The following is a 21,593-nucleotide window of genomic DNA, read 5'->3' as shown; positions in this document are numbered from 1 at the left end:
GTAAATTGAAACAAGACTTCTTTCAAATGGCAGTTAGGAATTCTAAACATGATGTAAATAATTAATAAAGCACATAGAATAGGATTAGACTGAATAGATCTACCCTTAGAATTTTGTTCAAAATTGGGAGTGATACAGATCGCAGTATCAGGTCAGTGCCTGTACTTTGTTTTATGGTTTTACATTGCTGTACCTCATTGAATGTTGATTTTTAGTTGGCTTTGGGTTTGGACTTTGACCGGACCATATTAGCAGATGAAAAAGCTTTAATTAAAACCATTTTTGATGTTTGATTGAATATGTGTGACCACTGGTGGTCCGCAGGTGCCTCCTTGTGGTCTACAAGGTACTGCATCTTAACGACCGTTTATTTGGCCATGACATGATCTCAAAGTGCAACGCTACCATCAGCATACCAAAGGATTGTGTTAAAAATAATAATGGATAAGTGACTGATTGTTCACTAGTGATTGGATTCATTTGTTCCTGTTAAAGAAACTTAAGTGTGCTTTTTTTTTTAGTAGAAGCCATTTGTTTGTTAAATACTTAATGAAACATATTTACTGTGTTTTATCTTTGTTGTAAATGACGTATACTCACAAAGAACGAGGTAATTAGTCCAAGTTTGTCGTTTATTGAACGTTCAGAAACTACAGTGGCTGTAAAATGCCATGACAAAGGTAAAAAAAGGTAAAACAACCCGAACAGGTGATCAACTCAAAACCACTAGCACCTTTTTACTCTCCGTCTCTCTGTGATTTAAGCACACACGTTGCCATGGCAACCTCCTGAGCTCCACAAGCCGACCAGAGATTACTTTAAAAACATAACATTTAGTCCATTACAATATTAGGTTTGCAGGCTTGATATTTATTTTGCCATCATTAATAAGTGCTCCGAGCGGTGGTTGATTACCGTATTTTCCACACTTTTTTCATTTATAAGGCGCATAGAATAGACGCTTCAGTTTGGGTTGCCAATTTGTTCCGTACTCTATTATTACACATCCACATTTGTAAAGAAATGGTCTCCGAGTACTTTATATAGTAGTCTGCCCCAGTTGTTGTTTCACTCACATTGTTGGTGTTGCGATATTGTGCCCAACTGCTTTCTGGGTAACACAGACCAACCGACACGCTGCCGCTGCAGTCTGTCTCTCTTCCCCCGTCCCTCCACCCCCCTGGCTTTAAATGTATTATCAAACTTTATTAACAAACCAGCGTTCTGACAACTATCCCAGCATGCACCGCACACTTCTTCTTCTATGGGGAAAAATGAAGTCGGCAGCTGCTTACCGTAGTTGCTAGACCTGTTGTGGCTCAATATTGGTCCATATATAAGGCTCACTGTCGGCTTTTGAGGAAATTGAAGGTTTTTAGGTGCGCCTTATAGTGTGGAAAATACGGTAGTCAATTTTAAACTCCTTCTCTGCTAATTATTTTGGTAATGGAACCGAAATGCACAGAATTGCGCAACACCTTGTTGAAACCATAATCACTGAGATTATTATTGCTGTTAGGTCATTAATTTGAACATGTTTTGTTGATTTTTTGTTGTTGTTCTTTAATAAAGTTACGAACATTTTAAGCGAGCCAGAGGAGGACGTGCTGCTCTCAGCCTCCTGGCTGCGTTCAGTTTGTCACCTGATGCCGAGATCGACTCAAAACCTTCCGCAATCGACATATTGCACCGCTGCTCTAGCAAAGCACGAAGAGTTCAGAAGCAATATGAAATGGGAAAAAAGGTATTCATTAACTGATTAAGTCGTGTTTTAGATTGTTCTTGAAAAACTAATCGGTCAAGGCTGATTAGTGGGTGAACTCACTGCTGCACAGTGAACCCATTGATTCTTTACAGCTGACAGCCACTCCCCTCTCTTGCAGGTACTGCGTACCCCTGCTAAATCTTTTAGGGGTACGCAGTACCCTGCCATAACCCCCCTACTTTCACCCCTGGGTAAGAGACCAGGAGCCTGGCAGTTAACTAAGGTAATGGTAACACGGTGACGGGAGTCAGCGCTGCTCCTTCTCCACTAATTTCTATGGAGTTTGCGCGGTGAGGCGACAATCGCTTGAGTGAACAGGATGCAGAAGTATGCCAGCAAGGGTGGGACATTCTTAGAGACATAGGCCAATTTTCATGCATTGGATGCAAAGTCAAATTTCTGTTGAGTTGTTTTTGATGAATACAACATTTTCATAACAACTGAAGGAAACTGAATTACTTGATTGTCCTATAAAAAGGTACTTATGTGCTTGGAAAATACATAATTCTACTACTGGTTCTACTTCTCTCCTTGTCCTCCTTAATCTTACTGCAGCCTTTGACTCTGGACCATAATATCCTCCTACACCGTCTTCATGTGGAGGTCGGTCTCTGTGACACTGTTCTGGACTGGTTTAAATCTTTCCTCTGAAATCGGCTGGAATGTGTTAGCCTTGGCAAGGCCAAGTCCCAGGCTGTCTCTGTCTCCTGTGGTGTCCCACAACGGTCAGTCCTAGGGCCCCTGCAACTTTACATTAGAACTGGAGCGTCATCACCACCATTTTCACTCACTGCCTTCACTACTTGCCTGGAAGAGATAAGGACATGGATGAATCAGAATTTTCTTAAGTTAAACTGCTCCAAAACTGAGGCCATATTGATCGGAACTCTTCTGCTGTCTTTTATTCTCAGGATACTGAACTGCCTTGGGCAGCAAGGCAGTTCATTAACATTAGTACAAACATTAGCATTTCATTGCTCCCCACTAGTGCAGTGCCTTATAAGGTTGTATTTCACATTGTGAACTATAAGTTGTAAACAAAGTAATGTAGGTTACAATCATTGCTCCCATTGGACAGAGCACTCTCTTCAACAAGAGTGAAATTCCACTTTTGTTGAATTTCATTGTGTTCATTTTGATAACTTTATTGACATTTTTTCCACTTTAATACAGCGTTGTTCGGGAGGCACAGTCTCTCCTCACTGTTCCGGGTCGGTCTACGGCTCATTGTTTGTAGCATCCATACGGTTGTAACGTTAGCAACACTTAACAGCTAAATTTTGCTTTCATGCCCAAAGACTGTGATGTCCGAAAAGACGTTTTCTGTAGTTGATTTGGAACAGGGCTGAAACGATTCCTTGAGTGATTCAAGTACCTCGATTATTAAAGTTCCTCGAGGAAAATTTATCTGCCTCGGAGCTTCATTAAATTGTATTTTATTATTTAGCGCACAGTGTTTTGGCCGGGTTATTACTTGTGCTGCACAGCGCTCTTACTTCCGCCTGAGTTGCTGACGAAAGCTAAGTGTTAGCAGCATAACGTCCAGTTTTCAAGTTCTACTTGGGAGGATTTTATTGATTGATGATGATGTCTGGGTCTATGTCGTTTTTCAAGGGACCAATAAGCACCCTTTAAATCAGTGTTTTCCAACCTTTTTTGAGCGAAGGTACATTGTTTTAATTGAAAAAATCACGAGGCACACCACCAACCAAAAATGTAACAAAGATACTCTGTAGCCGCCTATATTACATGTATAGTCATTCTTATCAAAGTGTCTTGAATAGGAATCAAATAAACACAAAAAATAATTTTTATCATATTTTACATGTTTTATTTCAAATTGCACTTAACATGTCCACTTCAAAAATACACCTGAACAGTGACACAACACTGTCGTGTGTGATGCATGAATGTTCTAATTCTCTTGTTTTAATTTAAAATGCTCTGTACCTACTGCCATATAGTGATAATAAAATTACATGATTACGCCGCTAGTCACTACTATAGCAGAGACACTCAAAGATGGCATTATTTGCAGATAATTAATTCGTTTTCAAAAAATCTTTTAAGACCAATTACCGTATTTTCCGGACTATGAGCGCACCATACTATAAACCGCACCTTAAAATTTTTTGAACCCCCCGGAAACTTACATATATCAGCCGCACAGGGCTGCAGTCCGCTGGTATCTCTGCCGCTCTCGGTTTCCCATAAGGACCCAGCAGAGGGCGGTGTCCTAATAACTGCTGGATATATTAAGGATGCAGTTCTCCGTCTCCAAATCCGGTTTTGTTCACGCCGAGTTTATGTGCAGCGGCTTTATTTCCCTCCTGTACTGCCAGATCGATACTCCTCAACTTAGAAGCTGCATCATATGAGTCTGAAAACATTTCTCCGTCGTGCCTGCTGCTAGCATGTGCTTGTTCTAAATGAAAATTAGCGCGTTCTTTGATTTCCAATTTTGACTAAAGAGCCCCCTGGTGGTTGAAGAAAAATCCACAGAAAAGCCGCACCGGGCTACAAGCTGCACGGTTCAAAGCTTAGGAAAAAAGTAGCGGGGTTTATAATCCGAAAAATATGGTAGGTGAAATTGGATCATTTCCATGGTACACCTGACGATCACTCACGGTACACTGGTGTGCCGCGGCACAGTGGTTGAAAAACACTGCTTTAAATCACTGGCGTGATGCCTGGAGTACGGTAGTCTTTTCTCCTCCCGGAGCTGCTGCCGGGTGGCGGTTCAGAGCGAACGGCGGGGACAAGCGCTGCAGGTGTATTGCTACAGGTGAGCGGATAAACCGAAGACGGCGGGCGGCTGGGCATTAGATAATTAACATAAGTGTAGCTTTAGAGACGAACCGGAAAATTTATTTCATATCATCCTGATCTCAACAAATGGGTGTTGGAGCGCACGTAGAAGGGAAGATATTTCTGTGTTTGTGACAAACGAAGGTATCAAATACTGTCGTTAACATAATACAAAAGCTATAAATGTCTGGGCAAGGTGAGAGTTTATCTATTAAATTGAAGATGAATGCATAAACGAAAAGCTGGAGTATAGACATTTTTTATAAGCGTATTTGTGAGCCTGCCTCTTTATTATTGAATATAATTTTAGATTTTTCTATAATTTTTCACGAAACTGAAGTTGGCTTCCGATTCCAGCTTCCATTCGGGAAATGGCTAAAGGACAATTCCACCAAATTTTTCCACTGCCTTCCGCATCTTTTATCGACTCTAGTTTAAAAACTACAACACCTAGGCTCTTCAAACATAAACTGGATTATTCTCAACAAATAGCAGAATATTTAAAACCATGTTTGTGATTTGTGAAACTTTTATCTGTTTTGTGAAACTTCAGTAAAGGGCAATTTTACCACTTTTTTGCATCTGGATCATACTAGAACTGCTCCAGCTCCAAATCCACAACACATAGACTCTTCAAACCTTAAAAAAATTAGCATATTGTGAAAAGTTCTCTGAACAAGCAGTTAACCTCATCATCTGAATCAACAAAGTAACTCCTAAACACCTGCAAAAGATTCCTGAGGCTTTTAAAACTCCCAGCCTGGTTCATTACTCAAAACCGCAATTATGGGTCAGACTGCTGACCTGACTGCTGTCCAGAAGGCCATCATTGACGCCCTCAAGCAAGAGGGTAAGACACAGAAAGACATTTCTGAACCAATAGGCTGTTTGCAGAGTGCTGTATCAAGGCACCAGTGGGAAGTCTGTGGGAAGGAAAAAGTGTGGCAGAACACACTGCACAGCGAGAAGAGGTGACCGGACCCTGAGGAAGATTGTGCAGAAGGACCGATTCCAGACCTTGGGGGACCTGCGGAAGCAGTGGACTGAGTCTGGAGTAGAAACATCCAGAGCCACCGTGCACAGGCGTGTGCAGGAAATGGGCTACAGGTGCTGCATTCCCCAGGTCAAGCCACTTTTGAACCAGAAACAGCGTCAGAAGCGCCTGACCTGGGCTACAGAGAAGCAGCACTGGACTGTTGCTGAGTGGTCCAAAGTACTTTTTTTGGATGAAAGCAAATTTTGCATGTCATTCGGAAATCAAGGTGCCAGAGTCTGGAGGAAGACTGGGGAGAAGGAAATGCCAAAAGGCCAGAAGTCCAGTGTCAAGTACCCACAGTCAGTGATGGTCTGGGGAGCCATGTCAGCTGCTGGTGTTGGTCCACTGTGTTTTATCAAGGGCAGGTCAATGCAGCAGCTATCAGGAGATTTTGGAGCACTTCATGCTTCCATCTGCTGAAAAGCTTTATGGAGATGAAGATTTCATTTTTCAGCACAACCTGGCACCTGCTCAAAACCACTGGTAAATGGTTTACTGACCATGGTATTGCTGTGCTCAATTAGCCTGCCAATTCTCCTGACCTGAACCCCATAGAGAATCTGTGGGATGTTGTGAAGAGAAAGTTGAGAGATGCAAGACCCAAAACTCTGGATGAGCTCAAGGCTATCGAAACATCCTGGGCCTCCATAACACCTAAGCAGGGCCACAGGCTGATGGCCTCCATGCCACGCCGCCTTGAAGGCTGCAAAAGGATTCCTGACCAAGTATTGAGTGCATAACTGAACATAATTATTTGAAGGTTAACTTTTTTGGCATTAAAACACATTTCTTTTATTGGTTGGATGAAATATGCTAATTTTTTGAGACAGGGATTTTGGGTTTTCATGAGCTGTATGCCAAAATCATCAGTGTTAAAACAATAAAAAACCTAAAATATTTCAGTTGGTGTGCAATGAATCTAAAATATATGACAGTTTAATTTTTATCATTACATTATGGAAAATAATTAACTTTATTACAATATGCTAATTTTTTTAGAAGGACCTGTAGTTCCACACGACATCACTTAGGATTTGTAGCTGCGCGTTTGCGCAGCGTGAAGGAAAGAGGAGACCAGCTGCACAGGCAGACTGCGAAATGAGAAGCAGGTGATCGGTTTGTGTGATCGGCAACAAGAGACCGTGATCGGCGATCACCGATCATACACTTTTTCACAGAAATTTTCCGATTATGATTGGTGGCCGATCGATCGGCACACTTCTGTGAAACATTTTTCTGATTTGTGAAATTCAATAAAGGACTATTTTTGTCCTTTTTATTGATCTCGGTCACACTAGAACTGCTCTATTTCCAAATCTACAACACCTAGACATTTCAAACCTGGACCAGATTATTTTCAATTAATAGCAGAATATTTAAAACCATATTTGGGATTTGTGAAACCTTCTTCTGATTTCTGAAACTTCACTTAACAGACCGCTGCAGAAGATCTTAACTTTTAAACAGCCATCACCATCTACAATAACTCTTTGAAGAATTAATGAGTTACACCAACATTTAATTTCCCATTGGGATTAATAAAGTGGTTCTGAATTACAATTGAATTTGAATTTGAAAAACACTGCATGGAACAAGTGTGAATAGTAATAGGATCTTTAGTGAAGTTTCACAAATCACAAAGGTTTCACAAATCCCAAACACAGATTAAAATATTCTGCTATTACAGAAGAATGATAGTGTTGTAGTTTTGGAGCTGGAGTAGCTCTCATGTGACCAAGAACCAAAAAAGGTCTGAAATCAACATTTATTGAAGTTTCACAAATCTGAAAAAAGTTTCACAAATCCTAAACATAGTTATAAATATTCTGCTACTAGAGCAGAATAATTCAGTCCAGGTTTGAAGAGTCTAGGTGTTGTAGTTTTCAAACTAGAGTCGACTAAAGATGAGGAAGGTAGTGGAAAAATTAGGTTTAGCCATTTCCTGAATCGGAAGCCAGAATTGGAAAACAACTTCAGCTTCGTTATAACTTAGAAAGTGAGCTATTATTATTTTTACGAGTTAATTTTCTAAACTACAGAAAAGTTATTGTTAGGGAAGCTCAACTGTGTGAAAAATTTAACTGATGTTGATATGTGATAGTAATACTGCTATGTTAGATTTACCAATGTTTTGCTTAATCTTTTTTTTATCCGATTACTCCGTTAATCGTAAGAATAATCGATAGATCACTCGATTACTAAAATATTCCTTTACAACAGCCCTAATTTAGAGTTCCTCTTTCTGTCCAGTAACATCTTGTGAATCATTTAAATAAGAGAGGGATGTTTCATGCTTAACAGTTTGATCTCAGCATCTTCCTTAAAATACCTTAAAAATATGTGTCATTGACTGCCTCATGTGTACTGTTTGATGATAAAGAACGGGATAAATGAAAGGACTAAACCATCAAATTGTCCCCCCGTAGAGGGAGGGCTGTATCCAAATAAAGGTCCTCATTAATGCTCTAGGTCTTAAAAGCAACATGCCACTGTACACTTTAATTCAATGAAAATGTTGTAGTGTTTGCTTGATCATTATGTCTCAACCTCATATGAATCACAATACGCAGCCTGGTTGTAGATTTCAAATAAGCCTGAGATGTGCAGCAGTGAAAGTGGGCTGTGAGAGAGTGGGGCCTACTACAAGGGGTTGATGAGGAAGTCAGGGACCACCTTCCCGATCAAATAAAGATCAGGCCCTTAGTTCAGCATCTAATCCCCACAAATCTCTTGTAGAGGAACTGGGCAGGGTTTCGTTTTTACAACACGTGTTATTTAAATGTTCAGTCCATTTTAGCTCTCTTTAGTTGCTCATCTATTGTTTTTTTTAGTCACATCAGGATCTTAACGGGATGTTTCCAATTTTATTTTCTCACAAACTGATTGAATGTCTCAAGTATTACTCAACCTCTTCCCCCTTCAGCTGTGCATAACATTCTTTTTTTGTTTAATTATGAATGCGCACATTGAATTATTGAAGGAAGATAATTTCTGATCAGATTAATATTAAATCACTGTGAAATATTCATGGCTAATGTTTAAAATGATGATCTTACAGTATTATTAATTTAATCACAAATGGACACAGCAGCTTTGGCGTCCAGTCAAATACAGCAGGGCTGCTGCGACCTCTTTTAACGCGCCTTCTTTTTAGGTGACTGAATATGAAATATTGCAGAAGCCTACTTTGTTCTGCTAACATCTACCGGCCAGTCTTGCCCTCAGGCTGACGGTTGTGTCGAACAGGGAATGAAGGGGAGAAGAGTTTCGCCATCATTTGTTTCCAGGTTCCCTTTGTCACCTTGTCCACAGATGACCTGATCCCCGTGTCCTCTAGAGGGCTCATGGGGAAAAGCAGGCAAAAGACAAAAGATGTTTTTGTATTAATATTGAGTCGGTCCCTTTATCACCTCTGGTGATTGGCAGAGCTCCACTGGCAGCCACTCCTCCCAAATGTTGCTTTTACTGCTTGCGGCTACTGTCAAAAATAATACTGGCATGGCCTTTGATACTCTTTCTTTTCATTTGTTTAAACTGTTATGAGTTTCATCATGTGAGACAGAATCAATACTTTAATACAATACCGTTTTGATTAGAAATCTTTAAAATCGAGATGCAGAAATCAGAATTTTCAATTTTCTAGTTTTTGTGAAGCTTTACTTGAAAAACCCCCCACCAATTATGGCTAATATTTATTTTTCTTTAAGATGCTAAAAGAGGATTAAAAAGATTTAACTTGTTCATCTGTTATTTATATAGGAAGTAGGAGTAGGGCTGGGCAGTAAATCAGTAACAATATATATTGTGGTAGACACATGATCAATGTTAACCAAAAATACGTTCAATATAATTTAATTGAACTCCACTCCAGAACTGCGCAGCATTCTGGGGGATGCAGGCCGAGGAAGGTCTTTAGCCACTCAACCTCTCACTGCCAGCCAAGCTTGGTTGGTGGCATCACTATGTTGACATGATAAAGAATAGATGCCTCATGAAGTGCTCTTGCCTATTGTCGCTGACGTGACGTTGGGCCGCCATCTTGTCAACCGCTCCACTCAGCGTTATGTTTGGCAGGCACAATGGAGTATCAGCGTGTTTCATTAATCATAACTCACTAAATGCTAAACACATTCTCACCCTTTTTGCTGGAAACCTTATTCAAACAGCTATCATAGCGACTTGTACAAGGGCATTTATATGCATTTTTTTTATATTAGGAAAGAATTCAGTCAAATATAAACAAAAAAAAAAGCTAAACATGAAACACAAAATACCACAAACAGAAACTGCATCGAGATATTATAAATGCCTTTGTAGATGCTTCTCAATCTCAGTTCTACTTACATCTTCATTTTTAAACACTTCACTAAGAATAAAAAATAAAAGGTGTCTTTAAAAATTCTTGATGCATTAATAACTTCCACACAGGAGAGATTTCCTGTTTTCTAACTGGCTGTTACTGAATATGATGATGTTGCTGAAAGTCAAATGATTTCATTCACTGGCTGATTTCTCTGTGCACTTCTAAGTTAAAGATTTTATGAAGTTTAATCCAGTGTTTATTTTTGTAGTAATTGTCTTCTGTGTGTGTGCGCGTGTGTGTACAAGTTCATGTGTAGCTATCCAACAGGGGACATGTGTGTCATTTTACACTCATCAACAGGGGACTCACCGTTGAAGAGGGGACATTTTGTAGGTCCCCTCTTGGAAATGACCCTGTTTTAAGGTCAGGGGTCACAGTTAGGACTAAGGAGTGAATTGACTTTTGGTTAGGGTTAGGTATGTGATGGTTAGGGTTAGGAAAAGGGTTAGGGTAAGGTTTAGGCTGTAGAAATGAAGGGAAGTCAATGGAATGTCCCCTGTTGGATAGCAGAGTTAAAAAAAATAAGCCATTATTCAGACATAATGCTGAGTCCCTTGGAAATATGGACGCATAATAATGTTCTCAGTGCTAATGCCAGTAAAGAATATATTGACAAAGAGATGAAAGAGACCCTATTCAAAATCTGATAGTCAGGGAGAAGCAAATAATTTCAAATATTTGATTATTTTCAAATGAACAGAGACATGAGTGAAGCCGTTTCCCCTGGAGCCGTTTCCTCCAGGCTCCTATGTTTCCTCCATGTGTCTCCAGCTCATTACTGTTGTAAGCATGTCAGAGAACTAGACCAATTCTCTGTAACACATGGCTGGATGATACCTCAGGCTCACACATGTACATGTACACATACATTTACAGTATACACACCAAGAAAAAAGTCCAGGAAATGATGGACATCGAGCTGTCATGATTAAAATGACAATAGTCTAATTAACTCAACCTCGGTGTCAGCGCTCTAGACGGCTGATGGCCTGCCAGTTTGTTTCAAAATTCTTTGTCTCTTCATTGTCCAAAAATGGTTTTTTTTTTTTCTTCGCTTGAAAAATGTCTCAACCCCATTTGACAGGGCATGTTAATGGCAATTATTTCACCTAGGCTAATTAAATCTCCGGCAAGAAATAGAAAAAAAAAGTTAAAATCCTCTTTTGCAGTCCTCCAGGGATTTGTCATTTGAACTATATTATCACAAGCTCCTCCAAGCAATGTTGGAGGATTCAGACTACAGTGGGTGCGGAAAGTATTCAAACACCTTTATATGTTTCACTCTTTGTTTCATTGCAGCCATTTGCGAAAATAAAAAAGTTCATATTATTTCTCATGAAAGTATACTCAGCATCTCCATCTTTACAGAGCCCTCCAGAGGACATGGGGAATTTTTCTTTCTTTTGCGCTACCTCGCAATAGGTTTTGCGTTCTCTTGCAATAATGTACTGATTAGTTCAGGCGGCATAATTGAATACTGTAAGCCTTTCTTACAGTGGCCATCATACTTTCTGCTATTATATAAGGTTTTCATAAGGTTTTTCCTTGTATGTTAAAATCTCGTGAAATATCTTAAGCTTTATATATTTTACTTTAGGATAGAAATGCACCACAAATCTGATATAAACAGAAACTTTCCATTAGTAGGAAAGAAATTAAAAAATACATCCAAACTATTTGGACTATATCTTAGTTATTATCGTGTGGTAGCATTACCACACGATAATAACTCAAATAGTCATCTGACAGTATTGATTGTGTCTCTTTTGTGTTGATAGTCTCAATGGTTTAAAGGCCTGTTTTTATGTGCAGTTCCATCTCAGCCTTACACAGACATAAACATGCGGTGAATAAATTGATTTTCAGTCAGATTTTTGCACCAAAAAGAGTTGATAATAAGCACGTTTTCAATGAGGCTGTTTAAATGTGTATATATTTGAAAATTTAAATTGACATTTATGACTGTATACAAAATAGAATAATATATTAATAATATTGCAGTAAGCATATTGCGAGGGAACACAAAACTTATTGTGAGGGATATTGCTTCACAAAAGTTCCCAAAAGCTTTGCGAGAGAATGCAAAAAAAAAGTTCCCCATTTCTCTAGAGGGCTGCATACATCTTGACAGAAATGTAGACATTTTTCCAAATGTATTTAAAAAAAAGTTAAGTATGACCATGAGATATTGCCCAGTATTGAGTAGAAGAAGCTTTTGAGCTGATACAGCCACGAGTCTTCTAGGGAATGATGCAACAAGTTCTATTTCGTATAGGCTTCGCCCTTTAAGGCTATCGCTAGTGGGTTTATCCCTCGCGTGCAGCGCAACACTGAAAAAAGGTTAGTCCACGCCCACCTACTGGGTGGGCCTCAACCCGGTCTTTATAAAAAGCGGTCAGACTGGACAGACAGCTCCCTCTTTTTCTTCAGTGTAAGATAGCACTGTTTTAAGAGCGAACGTCCGTTTTGCCCGTCTAGTCAGACGGGGTACACAATGCCCTTTGATGGGCACGGAATCTTTGAGGAATGCCTGGGTCCCCAGCACGCCGACCTCACCTTGACGCCTCAGCCCTCTTGCCGCTCCTCTGCTCTTCTCCAGCTGGAAGAGAGGAGCCAGAGCTAGCCTTATTTAGGCTGGGGCTAGACGGGGCGCTGGGCTCTCAGGTTCTCTGACCGGGCCCTCCAGTGCCCTCCACAGTTGCTGGAACCTTTTCCTGTTCCGCTCCGCCACCATCCTCTACCTCTGTGCGGTTTTTCCCAGTGTGACAGTCAGCGACCCAGCGTCTTCCCAGAAGATGTCAGCCCGAACCGTCCAGACCGGCCAGCCGCAGGGACAACGGAAAAGGCAAGCTAGGAAATGGCTAGCTGGGAGGAATGTGTGTGATAATGTGACATGTTTTGAAATAAAACACAAACATATCGCTGAGAGCAAAATCCCAGTAGGTTCCAGCTCTGTTAGATCAGCTGATCTCACAGCAGCTTCCTCACACACATTCCCCACACACAACGAGCCGGCGGCCTCTAGACAGCTGTTTAGGAGGCACCGCAGCTCCGCGGTTTCTACACAGAATTTTTTGTCTCAGTGGATAAGTCTGTCTCTTCTGAGCAGTCTGAATCTGAGAGCGTGTTTTGTGAACAGTCAAAGCCTACTGTATTTCCGGCTGCAGCTCCGCACTCATCTCACTTTGTGAGTGGCGACTGTCATCTGTCCCCAAAAACAGGAGGAGTGAGACCTCCTGTTGGAAATCCTTGATCTGTTCCTGTTGAACAGCTCGATCGTGGAGAGGCCATTCCACATGCTGATAATCAGCCTGGTGCTAGAAAACGTTCACCAGGACATCGGGTTCACCTCCATAGATCTAAAAGACGCATACTTCCACGTCTCTATCATCCTGAAACACCAGAAGTATCTGCGTTTCTCCTTCCAGGGGACCCAGTATCAGTACAACCATCTGCCATTCGGTTATTCTCTCGCCCGCGCACGTTTTCAAAATGTGTGGAAACAGCGCTGCAGCCACTGCACATGGCAGGGATGAGAGTCCTCTTCTATCTGGATGACCTGCTTTTACTGGCTCGGTCCAGAGAGGAAGCCGCCATTCAGACTCAGAAGCTGGCAACACATCTGCTGAGCCTGGGATTTTCCATCAACTGGGAAAAGAGTTAGACTATTTCGTCCCAGATGATCGTTTATCTGGGAGTGGAGCTGAACTCAGTTATGATGAGAGCCCCATTAGCACAGCCGAGAATCAAGGTTCTGTCAGCACAGCTCCGCTGTGTCAGGCCTCGCAGCGTAGAGGCAGCTCTGTCAGTCACGCGGCTGCTAGGGATGATGTCAGCGGCTCACGTGGTGATTCCGCTGGGTTTTTTACACATGAGACGCCTTCAGAAATGGTTTGCTCGCCTGCGCATAGATCCTGTGCGCAAGAAGAGGCGCATGATCTCTGTTCTTCCTTCAGTGGGAGCCGATTTGACTCAATGGGGGAGCCCCAGCATTCTGGCAGAGGGAGTTCCCCTCAGCAGACCTACGTCACACCTATCAGTGTTCACAGACGCATCCCTGTCAGGATGGGGAGGAACGTGTCTGTCTCAGGTGGTTGGAGCACAGTGGCCAGACCACATGTCTCTTCACCTAAACATGCTGGAGCTCCTCACGGTGCTGAAGGTTACCCATCACTTTGCTCCTCTGCTGAAGGGTCAACATGTTCTGATCCACATGGTCAACAGAGTGGTGGCAGCCTACATAAATCGCCAGGGAGGTGTGCACTCCGCTCAGCTGTTAAACATCGCCAGACAGCTGCTGTGCTGGGCGCATGTAAACCTGCTCTCGATCAGAGTGGTGTACATCCCCACCGCAGGCCAAGCGCCATTGAGGGACATTGCCCGCCCACAGAGTCCGCCGTGCCCCCCCTCCTGGACTGGAAGCTGTTTGTTGTTTTTATCTTAGAGTGGTCAACTCTCTGATTCCTATATCAGTTTGATGCAGTAGGGGCTTCCAAACTTCCCATATCTGTGTCCTCTGTCACTTTTATCAGCAGTTATAACGGTTTAATCTGCTGTTAACATGCCGTGACCTGTTTTTCCGAGCTGCCTTCAAACACAACATGAGCACTAAGACGCTCGCGCTGGGTTTACACGGCAGCAACGGAGACCTGATACTGTTGTGCAGAGCTGCTCAGGAGCTGCTAGACTTATGGCAGCAAACCAGCATAATTGGAACAGCGCTTCCCCCAACTAATTGACTGAGTTGAGTAATGCTGTTGAATGCAGGTGATGTTAGCTAAAAGATGACTAGCTAATAACAATACATCACCTTAAGCTAGTTAACAAGTAGGCTGTATTCTATTGATGATGTTGCTTATGTTCAGCTACGTCGATTCATTTTGCCCCCCAAAATAAGTCGATGCCCCATCCTGTTAAATTCATCTGGAGCCAGGGCGGCTCCAGCCTCTTGAACAGAGGAGTGGACATCATGTCCAGGAGAGGTCTTTTATGCGTTTCCCCCAGTTCCATTGATTCCATGGCTCCTGGACCGAGTTCAGGAGGAACAGCTGTGGGTAATCTTGGCACCCGAGCGCAAGAACACGGTGTGTGTCACTTTGACCGGCGGAGGCTCTGCGTTAGTAAGGAGGAAGTGAGGCGACAATATGTCTTTGAGGTGTTTTTATTCGGGAGCTCCAAGTTACACCACCATCCTCTTTTCTTTTAGTGAAACAAAGCAGCTTACATTTATACCTGAGGCAAGTTCCACTTACACCAGATGAAGGGGTGATCAAAAAAGGACAAACAATAAACACTATTTACACAAACCTAACAACAATAAATGATCCAACAAATATTTACATGCATGCAAATTATTAAAACTAAACTATTCTAAGGTCAATCAAAAAGTAAAGGTAACAAAATAAATCCTCAGAGTATTACCCCTCTTAATGGAAGCTGGTATGTTCCAGGAGCATTTGTCTCCCTCTCTGCTCCACCTTGCTGAGACACACCCAGAAAGGCAAGTACTCAATTAACTCAAATTGACTAATCTAAATCAAAACAAACTGACATCCCCCCCCCCCCACATTCTCTGAACAGGAAAGATGGCCAGTCTCCCTACCCAAAAAGAATGTTCACCAAATGTCAAAGTAACTGAAATAAAGAACTGATACAAAATACATTTGAACTGAAAATAAATAACCTAATATCAATAATCAACATGGGATGGAACCCCTGGTCTCCATCACATTTCCTCCCCCGTCACCCAGGACATCAGTACTCAGTCCTCAAACATCCTAGACAGAGAGTTAGCCACAAGGTTAGACTTTCCTGACCGATACTGCACTGTAAAATCAAAAGGTTGCAGCGACAGATACCATCGTGCAATGCGCATATTAGAGTCTTCCATTCGGTGTAACCATTTCAGCGCTCTATGATCCATCTCCAGCGTAAAATGGCGGCCCAACAGATGGTACCGCAGTGATTCCACAGCCCACTTAACTGCGAGGCATTCTTTTTTAACTGTGGAATACCTGGTCTCTCTGTCTTGAACCTTCCTACTGAGAAAAACAATAGGATGTCTCTCACCATCAATGTCCTGCAGCAACACGGCACCAAGGCCTACTCCAGAGGCGTCAGTTTGCAGTATAAACGGGTCATCAAAGTCTGGACTGTAGAGAACAGAGTCACTGGAGATTGCAGACTTCAAGTCCTTGAAAGCTTTGTCACACTCCTCAGTCCTCTGTACTTTATTTGGTGCAGAGACTTTTGTTAAATCTGTAGGAACAGCAGCCCTGTCTGCAAAATGGGGAATGAATTTACTATACCACCCCACTAACCCAACAAAGGCACGGACCTTCATTTTTGTTGTAGGAACTGGGTATGCATGAATCGCTTCTACTTTTCCCACTTGAGGTCTAACTTGGCCATGTCCCACCACATAGCCCAGGTACTCTACCTGCCTCTGAGCCAGCTTACATTTATTAGGGTTAATGGTGAGGCCAGCAGATCTAATGAGCTGTAAAACATGCTGCAGATGATGAACATGCTCCTCCCACGTCTGGCTGAAAATCACCACATCATCCAGGTATACTGCAGCAAAGTCAGATGCCTCCCTCAGCACCAGGTCCATGAGGCGCAGAAACGTCGCTGGTGCCCCCTGCAGGCCAAAGGGCATCACCCTGAGCTGAAAAACCCCAAACGGTGTTTTAAAAGCAGTCAGTTCTTTCGCCTCTGATGCCAGGGCTAGCTGCCAGTAGCCCTTGCTGAGGTCAAGTGTGGTGATAAAATTGCATCTCCCAACTCTCTCCAACAGTTCATCAATGCGAGGCATTGGATAAGGGTGGAATTTAGAGACACTATTGAGGTATCTAAAATCAATACAAAATCTTAAAGTGCCATCCTTTTTTGGTACTAGCACTACTGGACTGCACCATTCACTTACAGAGGGCTCAATGATCCCCAGCTCCAACATGAACTGTATCTCAGTCTTGAGTTGTGGGACGAGACGTTCTGGAACCCTGTAGAACTTCCTGCGGGGTGCAGCATTGTCTCTGAGGTGCCCCTGTGTTTTATCAGGCTTGTGAACCCAGGTTTTTCCTGAAACAGCTCAGGATCCAAAAGGGTTTTTATGTCCTGCTGTTGGGATGGCTGAAGATGAGAGAGAGAAATTGAAACAGGTACAGAGCTACAGGCTGGAAAAAATAGCTCATTTTCCTCCTCTTCGTCCACCACACGCACAAAGAGTTGCGGCAAAACAGTTCCTGCATGTTCCTCATTCCGCACTGGATCCTGTTGAGATGACTGAGAAGCAGACGACATTGCAAACTGCTGTGGTGAGTCGTGGTATTGTTTCAACAGATTAATATGGAAAGTCTGATGTTTCTTCTTCCTTTCTGGCATATACAGTTCATAATTGAGCTTTCCAACACGCCATGTGACCTCATAAGGGCCCTGCCATTTAGTGAGAAGCTTATTGTCACTGGTGGGGAGCAACAACAACACTTTCTGTCCAGGATGAAAACTCCTCTCCCTGGCATTTTTATCGTACCAGGTTTTTTGTTTCACTTGAGAGCAGTTTTCATGTGTTGATGTGCCAATACAGCCATTTGTTCAAGTCTCTCTCTCATTTTTATCACATAGGACACCGCATGCTCCCCCAATGGACTTGGACTTTCCCATTGTTCTTTAAGAAGATCCAACGGCCCCCTCACTTGTCGTCCATACAGCAGCTCGAATGGAGAGAATCCAGTTGATGCTTGTGGAACTTCTCGATATGCAAAAAGCATATAGGGCAGCCATTTGTCCCACTCCCTGCCAGTCTCTGAAACAAACTTGCACAGCATGTTCTTCAGTGTTTGGTTAAATCGTTCAACCTATCCATCTGACTGGGGGTGGTAAGGGGTGGTGTTTATACCCTTTATACCTAACAACTGATAGACCTGCTTCAAGAGGTTTGACAGAAAATTAGTCCCGCAGTCTGTAAGGATCTCTTTAGGAATGCCTACCCGTGAAAACAGATGAAGCAAACAGTTAGCTACTTGTTTAGCTTTCACTGATCTCAAAGGAAAAGCTTCAAGGTATCTTGTAGCGTAATCACAGATAACCAGAATGTAACGGTTACCAGAGGAGCTTTTCTCCAGGGGACCTACCACATCCATTCCTATCCTTTCAAATGGTGTTTCTATGATAGGTAATGGCTGTAGATGAGCTTTAGAAACACCTCTGTTTGTAGTCAACTGACATGTGTGACAGGAAGAGCAGAATTGTTGAACCTGTGTGTACATGCCTGGCCACACAAACCGACTTGCTATTCTATGAAGGGATTTCTGAAATCCCAGGTGCCCGGCCCAAGGAACTGAATGAGCGAGTTCCATCACGTTTCCCCTTAGCTGCTGTGGTAAAGCAATGGCTTCTGATCTACCTTTAACCTGATAAAGGACACCATTCTTCACAACATAAGTTGCATCTTCCAATGCATTAATTTTACCCTGCTTCTTTCCCTCAACTTCTGTAACCTTATCAAACCATGGTTTTAATGTTGGGTCTGATCTCTGATGGGCAGAAATGTCTGCAGGAATATCAAAGTCAAACAAAGGGCAAGGTTTCATCTGTTCTTCCACCTCCATTTTGGCTGAACCTAAAAACTTCTCCTTCCTTCTTTGAGCTCTGAATTTGGATGGTTTTACACTGCCCACCTCCAGTTCTACATCATAGAATGGTAATTCTTTAAGTGAGTTCCGTACTGCCTGGGCTCTAGTAGTGACCAAGCTACAGATTTGAGAGGAAAGTTTTTGAGCTTGTCTCCTGTCTCCATGGAGACGTTTTTCTGTACGAGTGTAGTGTTCTGGGTTTTGAACTGTGTTTCCTCATGGCTATCAGTTTGAGTCAACTTTCCAGCTGCTGTGTTTGACACTAAATCAGTCAAAGTGGGGACATCCAAGCCCAAAATTACAGCATAAGGAAGCCGTGAAGCTAATGCTACAGGTAATAGAAATGTCTGACCTCCTATAGTTAAATAAATCTCCGCTACAGGATACTCCATTTCATCACCGTGAATACAAGTTATTTTTGTCTTAGCATCACTCCATAGCTCTCTTGGCACTAAGCTAGACAGAACCACAGACTTTAAACTTCCTGTGTCTAACAAAGCTGTTTCACATTGACCATTAACTAACACAGGGACTGTGTGAGCAGGTTCAGGGGCGGGGAATGGGGAGAGTGGTCTGGGAACCGAACAAAGAAGGGAGGGTTTACTCCGTGTAGTGGCAGGACATGTGTACTGTGTATGACCCATTTTGTTACACTGAAAATACCTAACATCCGGTCTCAAGGAAGAAAAGTTCTTAGCAAGGTTGGGTTTAGCCACAGAAAATGACTTGGTAGCTGAATAACTCCTAGTCTGACCTATAGCACCCCCCCTTTCACCCCCATCAGACTCACTTCTTCCCATAGGGAAGTTTTCACGGCCAAAGTGGGTTCTGGTCCCCGTCCTTGCTGACAAGAAAACTTCTGCCAAACTTGCGGCCTCCTCTGCAGACTTTGGGGCTCGTTCCCGGATCCACACCTCCAGTTCCGAATTCACCATCCTCAGGAACTGCTCCATGATCATCAGTTCTGAAATGTCCTTCACTGTAGAAGACTCTGGTTTGAACCACTTATAGAACATGTCTTTGAGTCGAACATAAAGTTCTTTTGGTGTCTCACCCTGATGAATGTCCAGGGATCTAAACCTTCTTCTATAGGTGTCAGCAGTTATCTCATATTTGGTCAGAATGGCATCTTTCACCTTGTCATACATGTGAGAGTCGGCAATGTCCATCAGCACATAAGCACTACGTGCTTTCCCAGTAAGAAGTGGCACTAGTCGGACCGCCCACTCTTCTTTAGGCCAATTACAGACCTTAGCTATCCTTTCAAAAGTTGTTAAGAAGTGCTCCACATCATCATCAAAAGCCAGTGGAAGCAGCTTCGGCTCCCTCTGTGTGGCTGGTAGCTGGTAGGACATCTGACTTTGTCCATCCTCATGGCTGTCTCCGTCATCATCATGAGTGTGAGGGACCTCCTCCAAATAGTCACCCTCATGCTGTCGTTCCTCCTTCAATTCCTCCACATGAGTCTGTAGCTGTCGAAACTGTTGTAAATTTTTCCATCTTACTTCTAGGCGTGCTGTTTCCTTCTCAATCTGCTGGTCTCGGACAGTTTGAGACTGCATCAGTGACTTGACAAGGCTTGCCAGCTGATCCAGTTTGTCATCAGTGCTAGCACCAGTAGCCGCATCAGCTCCACTCATAGCAGCAGTGCTCTCTGGATTCTCAGTTTCATTACTTCTTTTACCACCTCTTGTCATCGTCTCATTGTTCCTCCAAAAACCACACTTCTGACACCATTTGTCACTTTGACCGGCGGAGGCTCTGCGTTAGTAAGGAGGAAGTGAGGCGACAATATGTCTTTGAGGTGTTTTTATTCAGGAGCTCCAAGTTACACCAACACCCTCTTTTCTTTTAGTGAAACAAAGCAGCTTACATTTATACCTGAGGCAAGTTCCACTTACACCAGGTGAAGGGGTGATCAAAAAAGGACAAACAGCAAACACTATTTACACAAACCTAACAACAATAAATGATCCAACAAATATTTACATGCATGCAAATTATTAAAACTAAACTATTCTAAGGTCAATCAAAAAGTAAAGGTAACAAAATAAATCCTCAGAGTATTACCCCTCTTAATGGAAGCTGGTATGTTCCAGGAGCATTTGTCTCCCTCTCTGCTCCACCTTGCTGAGACACACCCAGAAAGGCAAGTACTCAATTAACTCAAATTGACTAATCTAAATCAAACAACAGTTTGTTTGTAACAAAATGCAGAAAGTGGGCATCAGAGTTCTGTGTGGAGGAATGTCTGTGGAGGACATTTGCATGGAAGCTTCCTAGTCATCTCCGTGCTCATCTATTTGGTTTAACCGGTGTGATGTTTCCACGTTCTCTATGACCCATTCTGTCCTCAGAATTCAGACAGAATAATTACTTTTGTCACGTTTATTTACAAAGCATTTGAGAACAACATGGTTGTCCAAAGTGCTGTATAATAAGTTACATGTTCCGTTCGTTGTTACACTGTTACAGTTCGTAATGTTTGTTGTTCCTGTTCACAGCAGCAGGTCTGTTTATCTCAGCCTTTCTGACCAGATGTTATTCTCCTCTCTGGTCTTCTGCTGTATGGGAGGCTGGGAGTGCGTAATTACGCACTCTAGGCTGAGACTGTCTGTTTTATGTGAGCAGATGCTTCATGGTAGTGGTCTGGATGGACCCAGTGAGGCATAGACTACATCCTGCTTAGCCTTTAACCCACTAGCGATAGCCATAAAGGGCTAAGCCTATACGAAATAGAATGTTGGTTATGTATTGTAACCCAAGATTCTATGAGCCACTCCTTTGTTATTTTAGCATAGATATGCTACCAGACAGATACAGTGAGTACGGAAAGTAGACTCACTTAAATTTTCATTCTGTTTCATTGCAGCCATTTGCTAAATAAGTTTATATTATTTCTCATTACTGTACACTCAGCATTACATATTCACAGAATAAACAGAATTGTGGACATTTTTGCAAATTAAAAAAGAGAAACTGAAATAT

The 21,593-nt window shown here is 42.4% G+C and overlaps 1 protein-coding gene across 8 annotated transcripts in view; it reads left to right on the top strand.

The window, feature by feature from the left end:
• The window catches only part of foxp1b (forkhead box P1b), a 363,905-nt gene that overhangs the window by 89,507 nt on the left and 252,805 nt on the right, over positions 1-21,593 (top strand). The window lies entirely within an intron of this gene.

Source organism: Poecilia reticulata, chromosome 5 (genome assembly GCF_904066995.2).
Source record: "Poecilia reticulata chromosome 5, P_reticulata-male-v2, whole genome shotgun sequence".
Taxonomy (NCBI): Eukaryota; Metazoa; Chordata; class Actinopteri; order Cyprinodontiformes; family Poeciliidae; genus Poecilia; species Poecilia reticulata.
Note: the sequence above shows the minus strand (reverse complement) of the source record. Positions and strands in the feature narration are given on the sequence as shown.